The 23,422-nt window shown below is 29.8% G+C and overlaps 1 protein-coding gene across 3 annotated transcripts in view; it reads right to left on the reverse strand.

Annotated features, from left to right (window-relative positions):
- The window catches only part of LOC117168106 (protein N-terminal asparagine amidohydrolase), a 153,447-nt gene that overhangs the window by 40,996 nt on the left and 89,029 nt on the right, over positions 1–23,422 (reverse strand). Inside the window, exon 1 of one of the 3 annotated variants that reach the window (XM_033353494.1) lies at positions 10,104–10,455. The exons of the other annotated variants lie outside the window; for them this stretch is intronic. The gene's annotated coding sequence lies outside the window, so the exon portion shown is untranslated. Of the gene's footprint in view, positions 1–10,103; positions 10,456–23,422 lie in introns of those variants that run through there. 3 annotated transcript variants of the gene reach the window in all.

Raw genomic sequence — 23,422 nt, forward strand, 5'->3', positions numbered from 1 at the left:
TGCAGTACCTAAACGTACTTTATTGCACTCTGATACATTTCCCAAAGTTTCAGCTCGATATTTTATTTACAAAAAAAGCTCTCAGGTTCAAAAAAACATTCAGTGAACTGAAAAACTGTGGTCGGTAATATAGGTATTTAGCTGTGTCACATGCCCTTAAAGCACCGTCTTTAGTAAGAATTAAACAAAAAAACTGTTATTTTGCATTTTTTTGGTGTTTTCCAGGCACAATAATATTGGGGCTCGGGGTACAAAATTAAAAGTTATTGAATGACTCAAGTTTAATTACAAAAAGCTAATAATAACTAAAACCTTTCTCATTTAAAGTTCAATACTAATTTTCAAAACCAGGTAGCAGGAGTTGATATTGATCGTGTTAAAACGAAACAAAAATAGGGAATTTCTTTTTCCGGAAAACAAACTAATTACTACTACCTCCAAAATTACAAGCAAAGAAATAAATATAAAATTAAAATTAGGAATTTATATCGTAATAAGATGTCCTTAAAAGACATACAACCAGAAAAAAGATTCATTGATTCAAATAAAATTTCTTTGGTTCAATGAAATGTTTTTTTGTTCCATTAGAAATTTGTCTTTAATTCAAAATGATTTTGGAGCTATTGTTATGTTCTAAGTAACTTAAAAAGAGATAAATATTATTCCTAAACCATAATTCAATCAATTAATTCCCTTTATTCTTTCCCTAATTCCTCGCTTTGCAGAATAATTTATTCTAGTGGGATGAGAATGTCAATCACAAGTCTTTCACGATATTATGATTATACAATTACTTATGAAACGATGAGAAAGTTGACATAAGCTGGAAGGGACAAGTGGAAACATAAATTATACAAGAGATTTTTGGAGATACAATAGGTTCGTGATTTTTACTAGATCTTCATTCACTTTCTCAAGTTGATTGGAGGCTGAGAGAAATCCTCTCAGGAGTTATTTTCGTAGTAGTACAGTAATCCCAAAATGATAAACTTGTCACATACTGTTTCGACATTTTTAAGTTACTATCTTTCAAAGTTAGCACAATTCAACCTTTATGTCCAATGTTTGGAATTTACGCAAAGGGTCTTTTACAGCTAGCATAGTTCTGACTGTTTGATATTTTTTAAGTTACAGTTTTTCTAAAATAACACAATACAGCCTTTATTTTCAAGGGTTGGAATTTACGGAAAGGATAGTCACCTTCAAGCTTGATTCGTAATTTCTACACGTAGAATGTGACGGTCGTAACGAGGACCATGCTAAAAACTAATTTTATAATATAATTTATAATATATAATATAATATATATAATTTATAATATAAGTCTATAAATAAATTTCTGAATGGCAGACTACTGAATTTGAGTAAATATAAAAAAAATAAAGTATGATTTTAAACGAAGAAACGGCGTCCAAATAAACTGAGGGAAGATTGAATCATAATTAGTTTACATTGACCAATAATAATATTGAAAACTTCCGCAAATGGTTCCGTCAGAACGTATTCGCTCTTTGTCGTTTAACTTAACCAGAGGATTTGGTAATGGGATTGAGCATTCGTCTAGGTCCTAGGGTCTAGGATTTATCGATTGGTTGCTGAGGAGTCACTTAATGCCTAAGCGACTCCTTAGTCAAACCGTATTCGGTAATTACCCCTTGTTTGCCGACCTTGAGCACACTCGCTAAATCTGAATTGGTTAAATTTAACTAATCAGCAGTCAAATTTAACTAATTGTAAAAGCAAGAACTCATTAACTGATATTTGCTCAAAAATAACTAATTGAATTGGTTACTTTCGTCTAAACAATTCAATTAGTCAAACGCTGGACGTAGCGTGCCACCGGTCGCCATGCCGGACGGTAACGAAACGACTAATTCGTTAGTCACAAATCTACCAATTTTTTAGTCAAAATGTACTAATACATTAGTCAAAAATGAGACGCTTTCGGAGAGACACGCATGTCCGTAACGCAAATGTTTATTTCTAAGACATCACTTTAAATCGTTTTTTAAATTGCACGATGAGATTTATTTTTAATACGTGATGCTTATCGCAGAGAAGCAAAGAACTATTAATTAAATAACAAAAGTGCAAACTAGAGACCCTTTTTTAAAAGCAAAAATCACCCATTTTCCCTAAAATTGAGCTGGTGAACCACTGTAATCCCTGTTGCATTATAAAAAACTAAAGCGAGTTTCTCATATATATTTATTATAAACTCAATATTTCTCCGTTTTAATCAAAACGTCCACTCTCTCGCCCATTTTTCTTCTTTTTCTGCTTCAACGACTTGGCAGTGGTTATGCTGAGAAATTCACTAATGAATTGGTAGTTCTTAGAAATGACTAATAAAAATTAGTCATTTTTTGAGTAATTCAATTGGCAAGGTACAAACAGTGGCCCGTTGACTAATTCATTAGTCTAAACCTTGAAAGTAAATAATTTTTCAGTAAAAATTGAATGTACTGATTGAATTAGTTAAAAATTCAACTAATTCAGATTTAGCGAGACAGGATTTGAGAATGAGTGTTTAGACTAGTTTTTCTTAAGTCGTAAAAGTAATAACAATAGAGAGTTACATCTCATAGCACTATTTTTGGTTGAATGAAAAAAAATTATGTTGAAAAAACGGTTTTTCTTTGATTAAAGAGAAATATTTTTCTGAGTCATTCTGGACTTCTGGTTCTTTCTGGTGTTTTTCACTTAGACACTATCCATTTTGAATATATTTACAAATGAAAATTCTCTAAATTGTTAAATTTTCAATATTTATCATTTAAAATTATGACATTTTAAATAAATCTTTGAAATAGGTCTATCTTCAACATTTATAAATTGAATATTCTCTTCAATTTTTTTTGTTTTTAAATTTAGGAAGATATATAATTTCGAATGATTTTTTAATAGATCAATTTTGAAGACTTACAATTGAAAACTTTTTAACTTTAAAGATGTATAAATAAAAAAATTTGAATAAGGATGATTTTGAAGATCAAAGGTCAAGACTTTTAAGTTTAAATGTTCCAAGTTGAAAAAGTTTTAAATATAAATGATGGAAAATTGATCACTTTTTATTATAAAACTTAAAACGTGCATAACTTTTAATTCGAAGATTTTAAAATTTTAAATTCTTCAATTTCGGTACAGTCGACGCTACTTACCATGCCGCTATTTACCTTGCCGGTTCCCCTAACTCTCGGGCGCGCTCTTCCCCCACCACGACCCCGACGACTCGGCATCCGAGAATTGTTCCCCTCACTATTTACGTTGCCGTCAATGGTTTAGGTCTTTTAAGGCAATTTTAAAGTGCAAAAAGTCATTATATGCTTAGTTAATGAGGCTTATAACAGAATTTCGAAATCATATAATATTTATGTCTTATGATATCCTACATTTTCAGTTTATTCTGCGAGAAAACGATCCGCGCGCGGCAACGTATGTAGCGATCGAAACAATTCACATCAAGTACTACGCATCAAGATTAGACTCAAGAGTGGGGGAACCTCGTTTCCGGGAAAATTACTCCCCTACAGTCCCATCTGCGGCAAGGTAAATAGCGTCGACTGTATATGCAGTTTAATGTTAAAGATTTATAATGGAGAATTCTTCAATTTTCAATGTATATAATTTAGAATGATGTTATTCATTATTTTTTAAACAGTTTATTTTTGAAGATTAACAATTAAGAACTCTTAACTATTAGAGATGTGTGAATAAACCATATTAAATTTGAAGTTGATTCAATTTGATGTATTAACAATCGAAAATTCTTTAATTGTGAACAATAAAAATGATAGTGTTGATTTTTTCATATTAGCATATTAACAGGACTTAATATGTTAATATTTTCATATTAACATATTAACAGGACTGAAGATATTAGAAAAAGTTACGTGACATACAGGGTACAAACCATTTTTTACATGCTACATGGGGGGGGGGAGGGGTACAAAATTGGCAAAAAATGCGTTCATAATTTCTGGATGGGATCTTACTGAATTTAAAAAGATATAAAAAAATAAAGCATGATTTTAAACAAAGAAACGTCATCAAAATAAACAGAGGGAAGATTGAATCATAATTACTTTCTATTGGCCAATAACAATCTTGAAAGCAATTCAATTCTCTTTTCAGTTTTGATATTGATTAAAAGAGCAAAGGCGCAACTGAAGTTTAAAATGAGTTTGTGATAAAATGACATAAACAAAATTAAATTCAGGTAGTTATCTTGACTCCAATGGCATCATGATTGTCTAATGTCACAACATCGCAGTCTTTGTAGCCACTCTGGCGCGGGTTCGATTCCCAAAGCAGGATTCGAGGCTGGATGTTTTTTTTCAGAAAGCTGCGCTTCTCTCCCTTGGCATACTACACTACAGTTACCCTACAGTTTATAATTAACCCTATAGCACAGTCGATAATGACGCTTGCAGTTGATGATCCATAAAAATTCAATTAATAAAAAAATTGAATCCTTAGTTTTTCAGTGTAGAACTTAGATTTGATGATTTGAAAACAAGGAACAATAAAACTTACAAGCATGAAGGCAATGAAAAGGCAATGGACGTAGAGACATGTAGCAGTCGGATTGTTGTGAAAATTGTTCAGTTGGGTGATAAAGAGCTATAAAACTTTGTGTTGGGGAAGTTATCGATGTAAACAGTTTATCGGTATGTGTATTTAACCTAACCGCTACGATGGATACGAGCTTTTGTTATTACCATTACAATAAAGTCGTCTGGTACAATCTAGTTGCCAGATCTCCATGGCTTATACCTACGCCGATGAAACAGCCACAATATCAGGAGATCGAAGAACAGAACCATTGTTATATTGTATAGTAGTTATATTATAGTAGTAAATGTCCAACGTTTTAAGTGTCAAAAAGTTTGAATGTCAATTACTTCCTATATAGAGGCTTCGAACTCACTTCAGTGATCAAAAATAGTTTAAATAGTGTAGAAATTTGAGAAAATAATGTCAAAATAATGTCATAAAATTTTTCAAGTATTTAACTTATGTGCAGTTATCAAAATTCATATACTTGAAATTCTGAATGTTCAAATGAACGAATTTATTTACTTATGACTTTGTAATCTATATAAAGGGCTAGGATTTTTGTTCATTTATATTGGAAAAAACATATTCATTAAAACTAAACTATTATGCATAATTTTAATTGTAGTTGGAATCATATTTATTCCTATTTATTTATCTCAAGATTCACAGTGTTTCACTCTCTTTCCTATTTCCCTCTTTTTTTCGTTTCTCCGCTTAAATGCGAACTGAATTAACAGAAGATATAACTATTTTTGGTTAAAAGTTTTTTTTGTTGCAAATTCTACTACTATTAACTTTTTGATTAAGAATTCACCTTTTTTCTTCAAAAAATAATTGTTCAAAATTGCATGATTTTGTTAAAAACTCCACAATTTTATTACAATGTTATATTTTCTGGTTGAAAATTCAACCGTTTTCTTGAAAGTTCGTCTTTTTGGCTTGAAAATTCCATAATTTACTGAAAACTATGTTCTTTCTTAACTAATACTTTTTTTCTTGAAAATTCTACTATTTTGTTAAACATTAACTTTTCAGCTTTAAAATTTATCTCTTCCTCTAAAAATTTCATCTTTTTTCGTTAAGAATCTTATCAAAAGTTCATTTTTTTGTTGAAAATTCATAACTTGAGTTCAAAATTGGCTTTTCTTGGTTAAAAATAAAGTTTTTAAATTAAAAATGTAATAATTTTGTTGAAAAATATTAAACTTTATTTTGAATGATTTTAAAGCTCTTCTCTAGGTTTACCGAAACTCGGTGAGCTGTAAAACATACATACTCTCATTTTTTTAATTCACTCGAATTCTCTAAATTTACTCACTTATACTAAATTGAATGACTTCAATGAATTTGTAAATATATTTTTCAATTGTTTTCAATTCACTTGCATATCTTAAAAACTTACTTTGCATTTTTATGATTTTTATCCAATTCTTCTAGAATTTTAACAAATTCAGTGGATTTTAAACATTATTTTTAAATTCTCTTAAATTCAATTCAATTCGCTCTTTATTCTTTTCACTCTAACTTTACTCATTTCGATGGATTTTTTTTTATTTTGTTCAATTTTATTCATTCAAATTCTTACGAATTTCATCAGAGTCTCTTGAATTTCATTCAGTTCTTCTAAATTCACTTCAATTTTACCGAAATTATTGAAATTTTTTTCGATTTTTTTAGTTTTATTGAAAATTTACCATCAATGTTTACGAATTTCGTCGAATTCTTCTTTCACATTTTCCACAAATTACTCTATATCCACTCGAATTTTAACTAGTTCTTGGATTACTATTGATTTTTTAAATTTATTCTGAATTCGTTAAAATTCAGATGAAATTCTTTAATTTCATCGAATTTCTTGAAATTCCTTGAAATTGAAAAAATGTTAGTCATATTGTTAATGAAAATTTAAATGACATACTTCCTTCGAAATTTAATGAGTTCAATTAATTTAAAACAAAATTTTTTATTTTTTGTTTTCAATTCTTTTTATTCTGATGCCATTCGATGACCTTAATCTAGAATCATTTGTGTTTTAGATATTTTTAAATCGTTCAAATTGTTCTAATTTTAAACGTTTCCAATTTGCCATTTCATTATTTTAAACTTTAAAGTAGTAAATTTTCAAATATTAACTTTGAATTTTAAATTATTTTAATTGTACATTATTCTTTTTTTGCAGTTTCATCCATCAAACACTTTTTTCAAATTTGGGACTCTAAATTGTTTACTTTTGTTCCCTTACATTTGAAACTGTTAGTATGTGATGCTGAATGTTTCATGTATTTTATTTTTTAATGCCTTGAGTTTGATACGTAAGCAGTAAAAAATACTCATTATAATGCCTTAAAATTATTGGCATTAAATTTAGTTAAATATTTCTGGGTTTAAGCAAAATTCATCTCATTTTTACTATAAAATTTGTCTAAATTTAAGACTCAGAGATCTGAAATTCAAATTCGGTCCTACTAAAAGACCAAATACATTTTAATGAATTTAATCCAAGTCAATTTTCACGTCAAGATTTCAAGAGATTTCATGAAATAAAAAAAAATGTAATGTTAAGGAGTTTAAAGGCAGATAAAAGTGGAAAAATTTCTCACTTAATGTGAACATAAATCTAAGTAAATAATATTATTACAATTTAAAATAAATATATTGAGATTAAAATAAAAGATTTTACTATATACGTAAATTATACGTCTCTTTTAATTGCCATAAATAACAATATTTGCATTTTTATTATGTTTCAGGTGCTTTAACAGCAAGCTGTAAGATTTATTGAAACATAAACTCCAGTTGGGTCTAAAAGTGCTTGGTTTGTAGCAATGTCCGTGAGACGACGATTAAAATAGCTGTCAAGTCGAAACCAGATGTCTCCCTCAGAGTTTCTGCAAACGCGAAAACGTAACTGGGCTTTACGATCCCACATTTTAAGGATAGATTATTTATCATTTTTTAATTGAAGAAATAATTTCCTAAGGACAAAATTATTTGTTTTAATTTCATTGAGATATTTATATAAGTTTTTTCATTAGCCAAATCTCAAACAATTTGTGTTCTGGAATCCAGCTTTGTTTTTAGAGTTTTGAAAATAAGTTTAGTCTTCCTTTTAAAGACACCTCGTACAGGTTAAAAATATTTAATACATAGACTCTTAGAAAATGAATCGTTTTCTTGGTTACCAGGCACCAAGGTCACAAAGTGAATGAATAAAGTTTCACGTTGTCACGCTTATATACTTGCATAAAAAAGTCATATAAAAACAGAGATGGGCGAGAGAAGACAGACGTTTGGGTTAACTTTTTTTAATAGCAAAGTTTTATAATCATACCAATATTCGATATTTATGTGAGGAAAATCAAAAAGTTAGAATTGTTCGAATTTGAATTTAATAGGAAAAAAGTGTTTCAGATTAATATAAACTTTTTTTTTCTATTCATAATAGTTAAAATAAGTGTGAAAATAATAATTTGCGATATTCTATCGCTAAATTTGCTGCTCTTAATAATAATCTTTTGATATAAACTATTGCCGATATTTTGAACGTAAAAATAATTATTATATCTGCTTAATATAAATGTTCAAATTTCATTATTATTATTATTTTATAATGCAGTCGACTAAACAAATAATTACAACAACAAAATGCTTATTCTTTTGATTTGTACGCGTCTTAAGTTTGTATTTATAATATTTATAAAATCGGATTGGTATTTAATAGTTTTTTAGAGATTAAAGGGATTTTAGAAAATTTTAAAGAAATATAATGGGATTTTAAAGGATTTTTTATAGGATTTCAAAGGTTATAGGATATTCAATTCCAAGGAACGTCACAAAATCTCAATCTTTTTTTATGTGATTTGAATTCATATAAAATACTTCTCAACATTTTACAGTATTTTTATAAATTGTAAAGAATTTCCCCAACATTAAGGGTTTACAGGATTTCGAAAATTTAAAGGGATTTTAAACGATTTAAATGATTTCAAGGTGATTTAAAAACTTCAAAAAGAATTCCAGAGCTTTAAAAAATTGCAAAGGATATAGACAATTTTGAAGAATTAGAAATATTTTAGGGTATTTAAAAAAATTTTCAATTATTTTAAAGGATGAATAAAACGTTGCATGCAGTTTTAAAAAATGTCCTAGAATTTCGAAAGGTATGGAAAATTTTATAGGACCTATAAGGTTTTAGGATATTTTAAAAGATTCCAAGAGCATTTCAAAGGGCTTTATCAGATTTCTTAGGGTTCCAATTGCTTCGAGGGGTTTTAAAGATTCTCAAGTTATTTAAAAAATTTTCCAATATTTCACGAAATATCATTAGACTTCATGGATTTTCACGGGTATTACAAATTCCTAATGATTCTTACATTCATAATATCTTTGCATTGGAAGTTAATAACATAGTTTAATTTTATTAACAAATTTAATTACTTTTATAGTTTTATATTACGGCTGTATGTTTCTAAAAATCAATTTCGCGAATCACAATAAATAAATAAAAGTAAAATATTTTTCATAATAAAAAAAGGGAATATCGATTAATTTTCTTTTTCAAATAACTTTATTTGTTGTAAATTTTATTACTGCAAATAATATTTTTAGTCTGGATTAACATATCATGCATTTTATAGTTAAGAAGTATACGTTTTTATTGATATGTTTTTTATCTCCAAACTGATAAAAATTATTTATAAAATCTTGACACTTATTTCTGTTGGTAATTGTAAGTGAACTTTGGGAAAAAATATTTTAGGTTGAAATTGTTTATTTAACAATAGTTATCATGTTTTATTTTATTTTTATTTTATTTTCAGGTAAAATTTGAAATTCATATTTAGTCCTAATTTTGAATAATGTATTTAAGAAGAATATTAACCATAAAATGAACATTTTTATAATTTCTAATTAAAATGTTTTTAATAACAATGTATCCAAGAGATTTGTAGATAAACTTTCAAAGGCGAAAATGAACCCTTCAACGTCCAGATTAAATAAGAATTGAAACTTGTACCTAAAGAGAAATAAAAAAAAATACAACTTTAAATACTTAACATTAAATAAACAATTTTAATCTTAAATGTTTTTTTTCTTTACAATTAACAATACCAATATTCTGCTCAAATTTATCAATCATTTTTAAACTGAAGTATAATGAACAATCTTTAGTTACGAGTTAATTTAAATGTGGAATTTAATCTTTTAAGTCATAAAATTAATAAAAGAATGTTTTTTAACGGGTGACATAAAAACTTGGTGGACATTTCCATAGTGATTATAATTATGAAACTATAATTGGAAACGAGGAAAAATATTTGTTTTGTAATTCTACTATTTATTCTGATAAAATACGTGTTATGCAAAAATAGATCTTTGGTAGTGACTAGTATTACGGACTTTTCTGTTTAGTTAACCCTGAACGAAAAATTCCGCAACAATATACACAAATCTAATTAAATTGTTAAGTTTTTTTAAAACTGCTTATCATTAAGGAAATATTTTATTAATTTGTCTCCAAAATTATTTAAAACAATGCAGACCTTTTTTTAACGAAATCTATTCTCTGGCTTTCGTGTGGATCTTGCTACTGCGAAAACTTGTATTTCCTCAGAGCACACAATTTAAATTGAATATATTCCTTGATTCACCCAAGGTCACTTGTTCAAATAAAAGTAACTTTAATATATAACACTTTTTCAGGACAATATCGTAACTTTTTAACACTCAATTGATCACTTTTAATACAGAACTACGAGATTTTCAAATTAAATGAATTTTAGCCGCACAGGAGAGAAGTATTGAAAAATTAGTACCGGAACTTTCGATAGAAGCGTTCGATAATTGAGCAGAGCCACGTACGTCTAGAGTCTCGAGGCTCTCGAGTTCATTCAGAGGAATCGTCCGTCCGTCTCATTAACAAATCGTGCTAATTATGGCCTCGTTATCAGTCGCTTCAGCGATTGGATGTAGACTCGAGAAGCTAGAATAGTGGGAGGGGTTAAAATCCACAGGGAGCCAATGGGATATCGGAAACCTATCAGATAGGACCTCACGAAGAAAATAACATGTTTGGTTCCAGTCGGTCGATCGGCTTAGAAATCAAAATGGCCTTTTTTATTTTGTTGATATGCTGCCGGGACCGCTGATAATCTACGGGGTGGCGACAAAGTATCAAACGATTTACGACGCTTAACTCCCCCTTACTTGTAAGTCCCCACCGATTTTCCTCACAACAATATTCACGATCGAAGATAAAATGACTTCAGATAAAAACGCTCAGTTCGGTGATATTTTAGTGTTAAAAAACTTTTTTTTCTTTATCTTTTCATGTAATTTATCATTTTCCTAGTTCATGACATCTGCTGAGCTTTATATTCTCCTCGATACTCTTTGAATTTAAATCAGATGAATTTTGAATTATCGAAGTAAGAATCGATGACTCATTTTTCAAAATGTGTCATTGAAAGTTATTCTGATTGCTCAGTAAAATGGTGACTAGAACTTTCAATAACTTTCTTTTTCCTGAAAATTCAGTTCGAAATTAAAAATGCATTTATTGGAAGGCCTTACACATACTCGAGATTAAATCAGAATACCCTGGATGACCATTATATAAAAAGTAATTTTGGATTAACTAAGATTACTTCGGTCTGCCTATAGGATAAATCTGAATTATATAAAATTATGGTGGATTAGATCGCTTAAACCAGACTCACGCGAATTTTCAACCAAAAGCGATAACATTTTTAACAAAATTGTTGAATTTTCAACTGAAAAAGATGAATTTCCAATTAAGAATATTAGTTTGCTACCAAAAAAAGACGAACTTTTAGAAAAAGACATTCATTTTCAACAAAAAAAGTTAAATCATAGCTTAGTAAATGGTATTTTTACCACAGTATTTGAATTTCGAGCCCAAAAAGACCAATTTTCAACGAAACAATAATATTTTTAACCAGAGAAATGACATTTTCACAAAATCGATTAATTTTCTATGAAATATACAAGTTTTATTCACATAATTCAATTGTGAAACTAATTGAATTTTCAACTCAAAAATGACATTTTCATGCAATTATCGAATTTTGTAGAAATTTTATTTATTTTGAATGAAATAATTCAATTTTTAACAAAAACCATTAATGTAAAGCCAATATGATAACAAATTTTACCGAAAAAGAAGATTTTTCAACAAATTAAATGAATTTTTAACCAATTACTTGAATTTTAAACTAAAAAAGATCAATTTGAGATAAATAGTTTTATTTTAAGATGAAAAATATCAATTTCTCATAAAAAATAGAATAGTTAACAAATGAAAAGTTAATTGTATGTTGAAAAAAGGATTTTCAAACATATTGTTAAATTTTCATCTAATTTATGTACCAAAAAATACGAATTTTCCACGAAATAAGTGAATTTAGAATAAAAAATTTAAATTATAAACTAAAAAATGGCACAGTTAACTTTTTAGTCAAGAAAATTAATTTTCAAGAAAGAAAAACAGAAGAAAACTATTTGGATTGCCTATGTAAATTACTCCTAATTATCCTGATTAATCTGGATTACAAATTAATTACTTGGATCGGGTACACGTGGATAGCTTTACATGAGCAGACTTCGTGAAGTTCTTTGCTTTAGTTGATCGCTACACGGATCACTCCACGAATACACGGAGTGAACACGGATGAATACACAGAACACTCTATTTTTCTTGGTATTTAAGAAGAAGTAACTAAATACGACTGAATAAAATCAGTCTTTATACTTGTATCGTGCGATAATTAATTAATTTAAGGGTGAAAGATGGGGTCTTTCGAAAATGAAAGAGATGATAGAGATACTGTCTGTACTAAAAGACACCACAGAAGAAGAATATGAAACGTTACACCATGACGGACGGGCGTATCTAAGAAAAAAAAAAAACTTTTACATCAGATTAAAGCGTGATCTTTGCGTAGAATCTTCATTGCGCCAGGGTGGCAGAACAAATCGCGTTCTTTGTACTTACGGTTCGACCATTACACGTCTCCTCGTTCGATTCTGTCCACAGTTTCAGAAATTTCAGATCATACCTACTATTATATTGCACGTTCAATTTACCAGAATTAAGGAAGTTGCTCAAGTGCACGTCCTATCTCAAAAAATATTTGGAATGAAATTATCGAAAACCTCGCACTCACTTTTGTTGACTTCTGGAATGGTTGTCAAGGGCGGTACAGAGAATTTCTCCGAGGGGCGACTATAAATTTTCTTCAACGAATGTATGTGAAAGGGTGTGGGGGGCTCATCCAATGATATAAATGAACTTTTTAAATTGAATATAATAAGGCGATAAATTCCACTTTATACTGGATCTTGGAATTTAGGAGTCCAAGTTCACAGTGTTCCGAGAATTGATGACCTAGGTATTTGGGGTTGAGGGGAGTAGCGGGGCCGAAAAAGAGACGGTGCTCAGTCATGCGTGAAAAACAGAATAAGGGCCGCATGCTCAGCGCATTTAAGCATGTCAGCTGTTAGCATGAATTCAAATTCAACCGAAATGGTTCAGTCGCCCCTGTCTGTTTACGTTTATTTGGGACTGTAAATAAATTGCTTAGTATTTTGTGTGCTGCGGGGGGTGGGGGGGGGGTCTATTCTGTCTTACATAGGTTACATTATTTGTTAAAAATTCATCTTTTTAGGTTAAAAGTTCAACTGCTTGGTTGAAAGTAGCATTATTTTATTAAAAATTCATTTTCTTTTGTTTAAGGATTCATCATTTTGTAAATTCAACTGTTTGTTTGAAAATTAATTTTTTTATTGAAAATTCAATTTTTTGTAAGAAATTCGCTTTTATAAATTAAATATGATTATTTTTCAATGGAAATTTAACTATTCCATTTTTAGTTAAAAAGTGATGTTTTAAAAATAAAAAATTAATCTATTTGGTTGAAAATTTATAATTGTTGGTATAAAATTAATCTCCTTGGTTGAAAATTCAATTGCTTTATTAAAAATCTATGCACTTTGTAGAAAATTTGCCTTTTTTCGTAGAAAATTAATTTGTTTTGGGTGAGGATTCAACTATTTTGCTGAAAAGTTGTCTTTTTTGGTTATATTAGATTGCGTTTTATGTAAAATTAAAATCTTTTTTGTTGAGATATTAATTATAATATTTTTTACCCATTCTTTTAAGTTTAAAATTCACCCCCGTTGTTGAAAGTTGAACTTTCTTCAAAATCTATTTTTTAAATTGAAAATGGAATTATTTTGTTGAAGCTTCCATTTTTTGAACTTTTTTCTTGAAATTTCATTTTTTCGGGTTGAAAGTTCAATTGTTTTGTACACAAAATTCATGGCTTTGTTTTGTACATTTAACAAGAAAATATAAAAATTAAGTAGGTGGTAGAAAATTTAATTATTTTTTGAATGATTCTTTTTTTATTTAAAATTAATTTTTTAAGTGGAAAATTAACTATTTCAATTTTGATTAAAAATTAATATTTTAATTTAGAAATTTAACTATTTGGTTGAAATTTTATATATTTTGTTGAAAATTTACCTTTTTGTTAGAAAGTAGTTTCATAAGTTAAAATGTATCTATTTTAATATTCTGAATATTCATTGACTGAATATTCAAAAAAATAGATGAACTTTGAACCAAATAATGGAATTTCCGACCAAGAATATGAATTTTGTTATTCATAGAAAAAAAATTAATTTTCAACAAAACAGTTACATTTTTAACCAAATAGATGTATTTGCAACTAAAGTGATGAATCTTTAACTGGAATAGTTAAATTTTCATCAAAGTAGATTGATCTTTAAACAAATAGTTGAATTTTCGATTAAGAAATGTAAATTTGTAGAGGTTATAGGAAACATCAGGTAAAAGTCGGGAAATTTTGGAAATTAAGTTTTGCGACCACGCTGTTTCAAACATAAACAATTTTCAATTCAAAGGCGATGACATGGAAAAATAAAAATCAGAACAGAAAGTGATTCGGAAAACTAAAAATTAGACAAATTGGTAATCAGGATAAAAAAAATTATAGCAAATTGCTAGTCAGTGAAATGATTTAAGATAAAATAAATATTAGGTAAATTAGAATTTGGGGTATATTCATGTGCTTCTTGACCAGGCTTTTCTGGGATCTGGTAAGTTTGCCCGATTAGAGCCATAAAAGAATTAAATAAAACTGACTGTCACTGAAATTCGTTAAAGTAAGAACATTTCTTGGCCTTCGCTTGACAACTGTTGGAACGTATAAAACCTACTCGAGTCTCAACTTCGATAGACCAATAATTAAGGTAATGGCTACTTTTCAAGTGGATTTCCGTGTGGCTCGATCTGTGCAGCCTCCCACCAATTACGGTCACGAAGACCCCGCTATTTCTCTCTCTTCTTTGAGAACATAGTCTCTACCTTTCTATCATCTTCATCCTCACCTGATCCTCTTCTACCTCCCCCTTTTGCAAAGTCTTTAACTCTTCTGATATATCCCAATAATTGCACCCACGCCTATCCCTGACGATCGATATCACGATAATTCCGACACTGCAAAAAAATGAAAAATGCGCGCCATGCCTGTCTAGGCGCAAATCAACCTCGTAAGATAGGTACGCTGCATTCTATCATATCGACGTCGAGATGATAATAATACTATCGGTGATCTAGGAATTTAAAACAGTAAAAGTAAGTAAGGGATGAGTAGGGGAAGGGATAAATTTTAGATCAATATAGAATATTCGTGGTTCTTATTCAAACAGTCATTCCGCGACATCGCTCCGACATAGGTCGCTGATAAATCTCTCTATGAATCAACCGAGGCGAAGAACTTCATAAAGTCATCACACGTCACAGTTTATACACAAAAATTTATTCAATTTCTTTAATTTTACACAAAAATACACAAAATGCCTGATCATCCTATAGTGAGATCCACACTTTATACTCAAATCACATCCACTAAGCAAAGCTCTCCACGAGGGCTTATTAGTTCGCAAGATGATTCGTTTCAGGCCTCTATCAATCCGCTGATAATCTCCATCACTCAGTTCGTAGGACGATTTGGGAGCATGTTCGAAATGAATAAGTAATTGTATCGAAAATAGTTAGCACGTGTACGAACCACGAGCTTCAAGAACAGCGCATGCCGCTATACATTGCTCATATTGTCAGAGACTCAGTGCGAGTGTCAGAACGAAGGACATAGAGAAAGAGCGAGAGGAAGGAAGAGAAGTGAAAGAAGCGAAGGATCGTTGAGAGGGAGAGGGATTGAAAGAGTCAGTCAGTGGGAGAAGCAGAGGAGAGATACAAGAGAGGAAGTGTTACCGTTACCGTTAGCCAGTTTTGCAAGTTCACACCGTGCCATAAGAAGTTATCACTTAAAAAATTTCTTTCACCTTCGTCAAACAGCGTTTTATCTATACAAAATTCTTTGAGAATCATTTCACTGCTGACTTTTTCCATTACCTATGTTACCGCACATATATTCTACAGGTATTTCACGTCAACCGCGTTCATTTTACTCCCATCCTTGTATTTCAGTCTCGCTATCGCACATCCCAGTGCGTGCAAGTACAAAATTATATATTGCAATTTTACCTTTATTAATCACATTTGAACTTCTAGTAACGGCTCCTAGTTCTACACTGCTGATAATCTTCCTACCCTCGCCTACGACTGGATATTTCTTTACCTATCTTTTCATCATTAGTAAATAATGAACTTCCAAGATACACGTAATTTTTATCTTGTTCTATCCTCTCTTCGTTTGAGGTAATGTTGCATACTGCTTTCTCATCTAAAATTGTTAGTCTCGCTCGGGTATTCTTCCGTCGTACTTTTTTCACAGAAGAGTAAGTGAGAGGAAATGATGGGAGGTGATCTAGGGGAAGTAAGGAGACGTAAGGAGAGGAGAAGTAGGGGGTAGATGAATTCTTTTGATTTTTTCCATCCAGATTTATCACAAGATTAAACAGGAAGTAAAATAATCTAAATCCTTTCGTCAAGGGTTTCAGTCTTTTAAATTGTGGCTAAAAATATCAAGTTAAATGGTTGATTAAAAGATTTGAAAAAACTGTTATAACCTAGATTTACTGCAATTTATTATTTGATTTTTTATGAAGTCGTCATGTACATAGTATAATATTACGAAGAATTATAAAGACATAACAAAAATTTAGCCCGAACTCAAAACCACTTTAACGCAGACTCGAACCCTCGAAAATATTATCAAAGTCGGTATACTTTTAATTTAATTTGTTTAAATTTAAAACATTTAAGACCAAAATAGAATCTATATTGACTATAAGCAACTCATTAGTTCAGCTTGATTAACGACAGGAGTGTTCATTTATATAAAAATGGAATCAGCAAAACAAACAGAATCATTTAAAACTCATTTTCAAAATTCAGATTCAGTGATTAATTAAATTGATCAATTCCACGGACATAAAAAGAGACAAGAAATGGAATTTCTGGAAAATTGATAAGTATAATCCTCTATTGAAACCAGCCAGTACTATATGATGAAAATAATTATACCGATCTTGAGTGAAAAATGAACGTCCGGAGACACGTGAGCATAGCAAGCACGTACTATCGTCCACGTAACTTAAAAAGAACGAAATCCTATAACGACCCTGGATTTTGTACAATGCATTTTGAAGCGAGTAATTTCCTACCAACAAAAGCGATATTAATGTTCTCTACCATACCATGTAATCTTAATCTTCAATGGCTCTAATTTTCCGAAATAACGTGGGAAAGTCATGGAAATCAGTTGTATATACAATATTTATTACTAATAATTAGAGACAAGATGAATTTTCTCTACACAAATTTTGAACAAGGTAAACAAATAATCTTTTGCTTAAAAATATGTTAAAGATCATCTTGTTTTGAAGAAATTTATCATTGTATTAAAACAATACCTAAACGTTGATCTTTGACCTTTAACAGTGGACACTTGACCTTTCAACTGTAACCGTTTCTTTGTCCCCGTTTTTCTCTGACTTCTCACTTTTTATGATATAAAAATTGACCCCTTATTTTTACGTTTGACCTCTGAACTTCCAAAACCGTGACCTGTGATCCCCAGGACACTTAAACTTGGACATCTGACTGATTTTTAATACAAATTTTTCATATTTATAATAAATAAAAAATGTGCATAACCGACATTATTTAAATATTCAATATATGGGAACCAATAAGAAAGTCAAACAGTTTATCTTGAAGGATTATGTGGGTAATTGTTTAATTTTAAACGCTTGTAATTTAAAGGTAAATTTGATTTGGTTTTGGTTGAAACTAGCTTAGTAATTATAATTTTGAATTCAAGATTCTAAAGTTTCCAACGCTTTCAGCTTCAAATTGATATTTAATATTCGAACTTATTCAATTTTTAATACATATTTAAAATTTAATTTATTCTGCTGAGTCGTTTCCGATTTAAAGCTGCTGAACAATGAGGCGTCTTATTAAAAACCAATTATGCAATTAAGCCTTCCAATTTAAAATAAAATAGAAGAATTTCGAAAGGATCGGTTTAAATTTGTTTAACAAAATAAATATTTTTTAAATAGTGCAATTTTTCTTTTTTGTACAATTGTGAAGATTATTAATTCAAAATATTTAACTTTTGAATTAGGTTTTTTTATTTGATACGGTTTTAATTCAAAATTGTTTAAACCTGATCGATTCAATTTTTAAATTGTTAAATCCGTATTTTACGAAACTGAATCTATTATATTCAGACCAGGATTACCACAAAACTTCATTTGCAAAATTTCCTGACTTTTTTCTCATTCTTTCCTGATTAATTTTTCACTAGGTTGTTAATCATAATATTCAGAGACCAGAATTTATACTCTTGCAACATTTTAATACAAAATAGTTTATAAACGGAATGAAATATTTGCAATTTAAAAATGATTATTCCTGAAACTTATTTCATGTGCCTTTTATAGAAATTCTCTGATTTAATAAAAAATTCAAAATCTTTCAGTATTCCCTGATTTTCAGCTTTTCACTGACTTTCGGCTACTCTGTGGAAATCGGCACAAATATAAAAAAGTCCCATTCTTTTGGGATTTGTGAGGTTTCGAGAATTCTATTTTTTTGTATTTGTGACTAAACACGAAAAAGTTGTGTTTTTGAAAAGTACCACTGCAGGAATTTCATCTTTTTGCTCACGGCAAACGAGATATTTTTAAAAAACAAAACTATTCTGTTTTTAGTTAAAAATGCAAGAAAAAAATGGAATTTTTGAAAAAATCCTAAAATAATAGGACTATAAGACTTTTTTTGAATGTATGCAGATTTGTTTCTTTCTTGAAATTACTGCAAGTTAAGTCTACTTTCACTCATCTGTGGAATATTTTTCCATACAGTTATTACATTCAACGCCACACAGTGTTTTTTGAAACCTAGTGATTTTTCGCTGAAAATGAAAAAGTGGGAATTTGGTCAATTATCATAACTCGCAACCTCTTAGAAATAAATTTTTTTTCATCAGTTTTTCTTATAATTTTACCTACTTTTTTCTGTTGGACATTTTTTTATACAATGAAATCTCCCTGAAGAAGCTTTCTCATTAAATATGTTACTTTAATTAATTTTTCTGAAATTTTAAGAATTTTTACGCTATCACGCATGCACTAAAATTAAAAAACGTAGATTACAGATCGCAGGCCAGATGATGTGATTGTGCAAATTACCCTTTACAATAGATGATTTATTCATTCACGTTTTACATTTCTTCACAAATCCAGTCTGCCCAACTTTTTGTAAATCTGTACACTAGTTTTAATCAAATATGATAACCAGTAAACGAAAAAGAAATTATTTCAATCAAGTTAATGATTAAAACTAAAGATTTAATTTTTCATGTAGGAAAAAAAAACTTTTAAGAACTTGCTATTTTTTGTTCTGATTTTTATAATACATTCATCATACAAATTTATATCTTATCTTGACTTTTTTGGTACTCCAGAATTCCTTATTGACTCAGAAACTGATAAACGGAAAGCTATAATTATATATATTTTTAAAACTTGTATTATCACGAAATGGTGATATAACAGAATTGTCTAGATATCTTCCGAGTTTTATTTAAAATTGAATCAAAGTTCAAAGTGCCTTTACTGAATGTGTTAACAATACCATATACACTTTTTCATCATCTTTTCAGTTGGACCTGTTCCGATGTTTTTCGGTCTACAGAAATGGAGATTTTTTAAATATTATTCATAGATTACGATAATTTATATAATTTCTTTGGAACCTATCAATGTCTGACGATCTTGGTAAGGTTCGATTGACTCCAGTATATCTGAGTTATGAATGATGAAGGGTGGCATCTATCGAGGCACCCTCTCTGGCTAGCCGAGAATCAAAGATTTATCGTAACTCGCTACAGAGACTCAGATAACTCGACTCTGATACCCGGATCGTAAATTATCGAAAGAGTATATTTAAGACAGTCAAATATCTAACCGGTGTCTCCGAAGCAAACTTAATTTTCACCAATACTTCGAACATGACAGATATGTTTCGAAACTCCTTTGTGATACTGCTCAGTTTCATTTCAATTATCTAAGTTTTTAATTACAAGCAGGATACAGCAAGATTGCATCAGAGTGACTGTTGTCAGAAAAAGGCATTGTAGATAAAAAGATACGAAACAAAAATTAAGTTTTAATTATTTACCCGAATTTAAATCCCACCAAACTATGAATATATTGGATATTGCAGTATTAGTTTAAACAAATAAAGTATATCCCTCTTCTTCGTTAAATGTTATCCAACAATGAAAAATAGAAGGTAGCATTCTGAAATTTGATGTAAAAAACGCATCTACCCGACTGGGAAATCGGAAAAGCCAGGAATGACAGGAAATTTGATGCACCTGGAACAAGGAATTTGTGAAAAATCATAATTATCACTTGAAATATGGAATTTTCCGAAAGAACTACACGCAGAAAAAAGAACCTTATATTTTACTGAAAACCAAGTTAAATCTACCGATCTTCCTTGTACGTATATGGACAACATGACAGTTCAGTAAATATTACAATTATAGGCAAATAAGTATGACTATCAATGATGGTTACTAGTAACGATTCTCAAGTGGTGCTGACCTACGCATCAGTAGATATTACCGATACAGTCGCTATTCTGTACAGTTTCTGGATGCTGCAATTACGAATTATCATGTCACTTTAACGAATAATATAAAGAGATCAGAATTATGTTATCGGCGTAGACTACAGTTAAGACAGCACTATAAATTTTGAAAAATTATTGCTAAAAAATAATTAATAAATAAGTGCACGGTTATTTCTTATAAATATTTTCGGATATACTTATAATTAATCATCATTTGTAAGTTATAATGCTTATAATACAACTAAAATTTCGCACGCCATGGTGGGATTCGAACGCATAAACCTAAGCACGCAAGCGAACAGTCTTAACCACTACACTAGTATACGAGTTGCGATCTGTAAAATAATTTTGAAATGCATTTGTAACTGAGTATGGTGACCTCGGGAACGACTTCTGAATACGCAACCATGCCATCGTGGCACACAACAAAAGTTCTAGCATTCACAGCATTTCTATATGTCAGCTGAAACAGTCACGGAACAAAAATACGTCTTGCTCCAATAAAATCTCAAGTGTAGGCGATCTGTAAATAAGTTGTGCCATCCAAAATTATATTATTTTTATAAAACCCCTTCCTTGCAAAGTGGGAATATGGAGTAATGTGACGACTATCACAGAAATGTCAAAAAGGAATGTTTTTTAGGTGATGCAATCCATTCAGGCCGATTGCGTCGTGAATTCATCCGGTGTTCCGCGAGGATAGGTTGCGTTGCGACTTTAGGGGCGAGTTAAGTAAACTGATCGGATTGGTAGCATGTACCGATCGGATCGGTAGCATGTACCGATATTTCGGTAATGTCCACTGCACTACTATTGTAATCTCGGTTCAGTGGATTTTACATGTCGTTCAGTATGTAGTACGAGGGAATAGAGGTTTATTTTACTGAAGGATAACAGTTGAATTAACCTTGATTTCATTGTGACATTTACGAAATTCTAAGTGATTTTGACATTTGCACCCTCTTATTAAGAGCAGTTTATACTGTTACGGTCACAAGAAACCCTTTACAATTCTTGATAAGTAAATATTACATTTCTTTTTTCTGCGTGTACATTTTGAATTGGAAAAGTGAATTTTATAAACGAATTATAGTTCTGAGTTAGGGCAGGGAATGAATAAATGAAATATTTAAAAATTCACGTAAAAAATTACAATTAACCCGGTTTGGAACACGAAAATTTCTTTAAAGAAATATAATTCTGACAATTGGGACAAGAAGACTTTGAGGTTGGTCATTTGTCAAAAGAAATACTATTTTCAGTTTGGAACAGGACATTTTCGTATGAATATTTACTTTGGGGCAAGAAATTTCAGTAAAGGAATATTATTTTTACTTTTGAACAAAAAATTTCGCACAAAATTATATTTACGACTTGGGGAAGTGATTTTTTTAAAAGAATTATAATTTCGACTTTGTCACAGGCAGTTTCAATAGAGAAATATAATTTTGGGTTTGGGACAGGAAATTTTCGTGAAAAATGATAGTCTTTACTTTGGGACAGGAAATTTTCGTGAAAAATGGTAGTCTTCACTTTGTGACAGGGAATTTTAGTAAAGAATTTTAATTTTGAGTTTCAAACACGAAATTTCAGTAAATAAATATAGGTTAGACAATATGGACAAGAAATTCGCGTAAGTAATTCGCGTAATATGAGACAGCCAATTTCCAAAGAGAATAAGAATTTTTACTTTGACACAGAAATTTTCTTAAATAATTATAATTCTGAGGTAGAACTATTAATTTCCGTGAAGAATTATTATTTATATTTTCGAGTCACTCCAGAAGAGAAAATTTCGAATTTTTTATATGAACCTTAATTTTGATTTAAAAAAAGTAAATTTTAAGAAATCCATGTACCGATTCAGAATTCGTCACGATTTGAAAGATAAAAGAATAATAGAAAGAATATTTCTAAATTATAATGATATAGGAAATTTGATAAAAAAATATGATTTTGAATTTCCGTAAAGAATTATTATTTGGCTCTGAACAATGAATTTTTTACACTGAATTGGCAGTTTTGGGGAAATCATTTTAACTCTGATTTGTAAAGAGATTTTACAAAAACAAAATCTCTGTTCAAATCAGAATTGCAATTTCTATGGCAAAAAATTATATGGTGTTCCAACTTAGACTTATAATATTCCAAAATTCGCTATTCCAAGTGCAGGAGAGTTTGAAATCATTCAAAATTATTGGAAATCATTCAAGTCTTTTGAACTCTTTCAAAATGACCTGAAAAAATTAACAGTTGACCCTGTAAAAACCGGAAAATGATAGAAAATTACAAATCATCCATTGGAGAGACACCCCAACAAAATAATATAAGGAATAAGCATGTTAATTAAATTGTAAACATAAATATTAGAAAAATAATTGTATAAAACATCCAAAGCTCATTGTACGGTTTCTTCTATTAAAAAACAAATTTTAAAACAAAGAACATAAACCTTGGAAGCAACAGCTGATGAGAAGAAACATGCTAAATAAATCGTAAGGAGACAAGAGTTGTTGAGACCTTCACCACGGGAAAGAAGGAAATCTAGAAGATGAATGGAGAGTCAGCAATCGCAAGATTGAAAAATGAGTTGAAAGAAAAGTAGTCAAGTATCTCGGAAATATAAATGACATTTAAAAACACGCAATCAATTATACGATTATACAAATAAAAATAGATAACAGATAAGATACAGAAGTT

Source organism: Belonocnema kinseyi, chromosome 2, assembly GCF_010883055.1.
Source record: "Belonocnema kinseyi isolate 2016_QV_RU_SX_M_011 chromosome 2, B_treatae_v1, whole genome shotgun sequence".
In the NCBI taxonomy this organism is placed as follows: Eukaryota; Metazoa; Arthropoda; class Insecta; order Hymenoptera; family Cynipidae; genus Belonocnema; species Belonocnema kinseyi.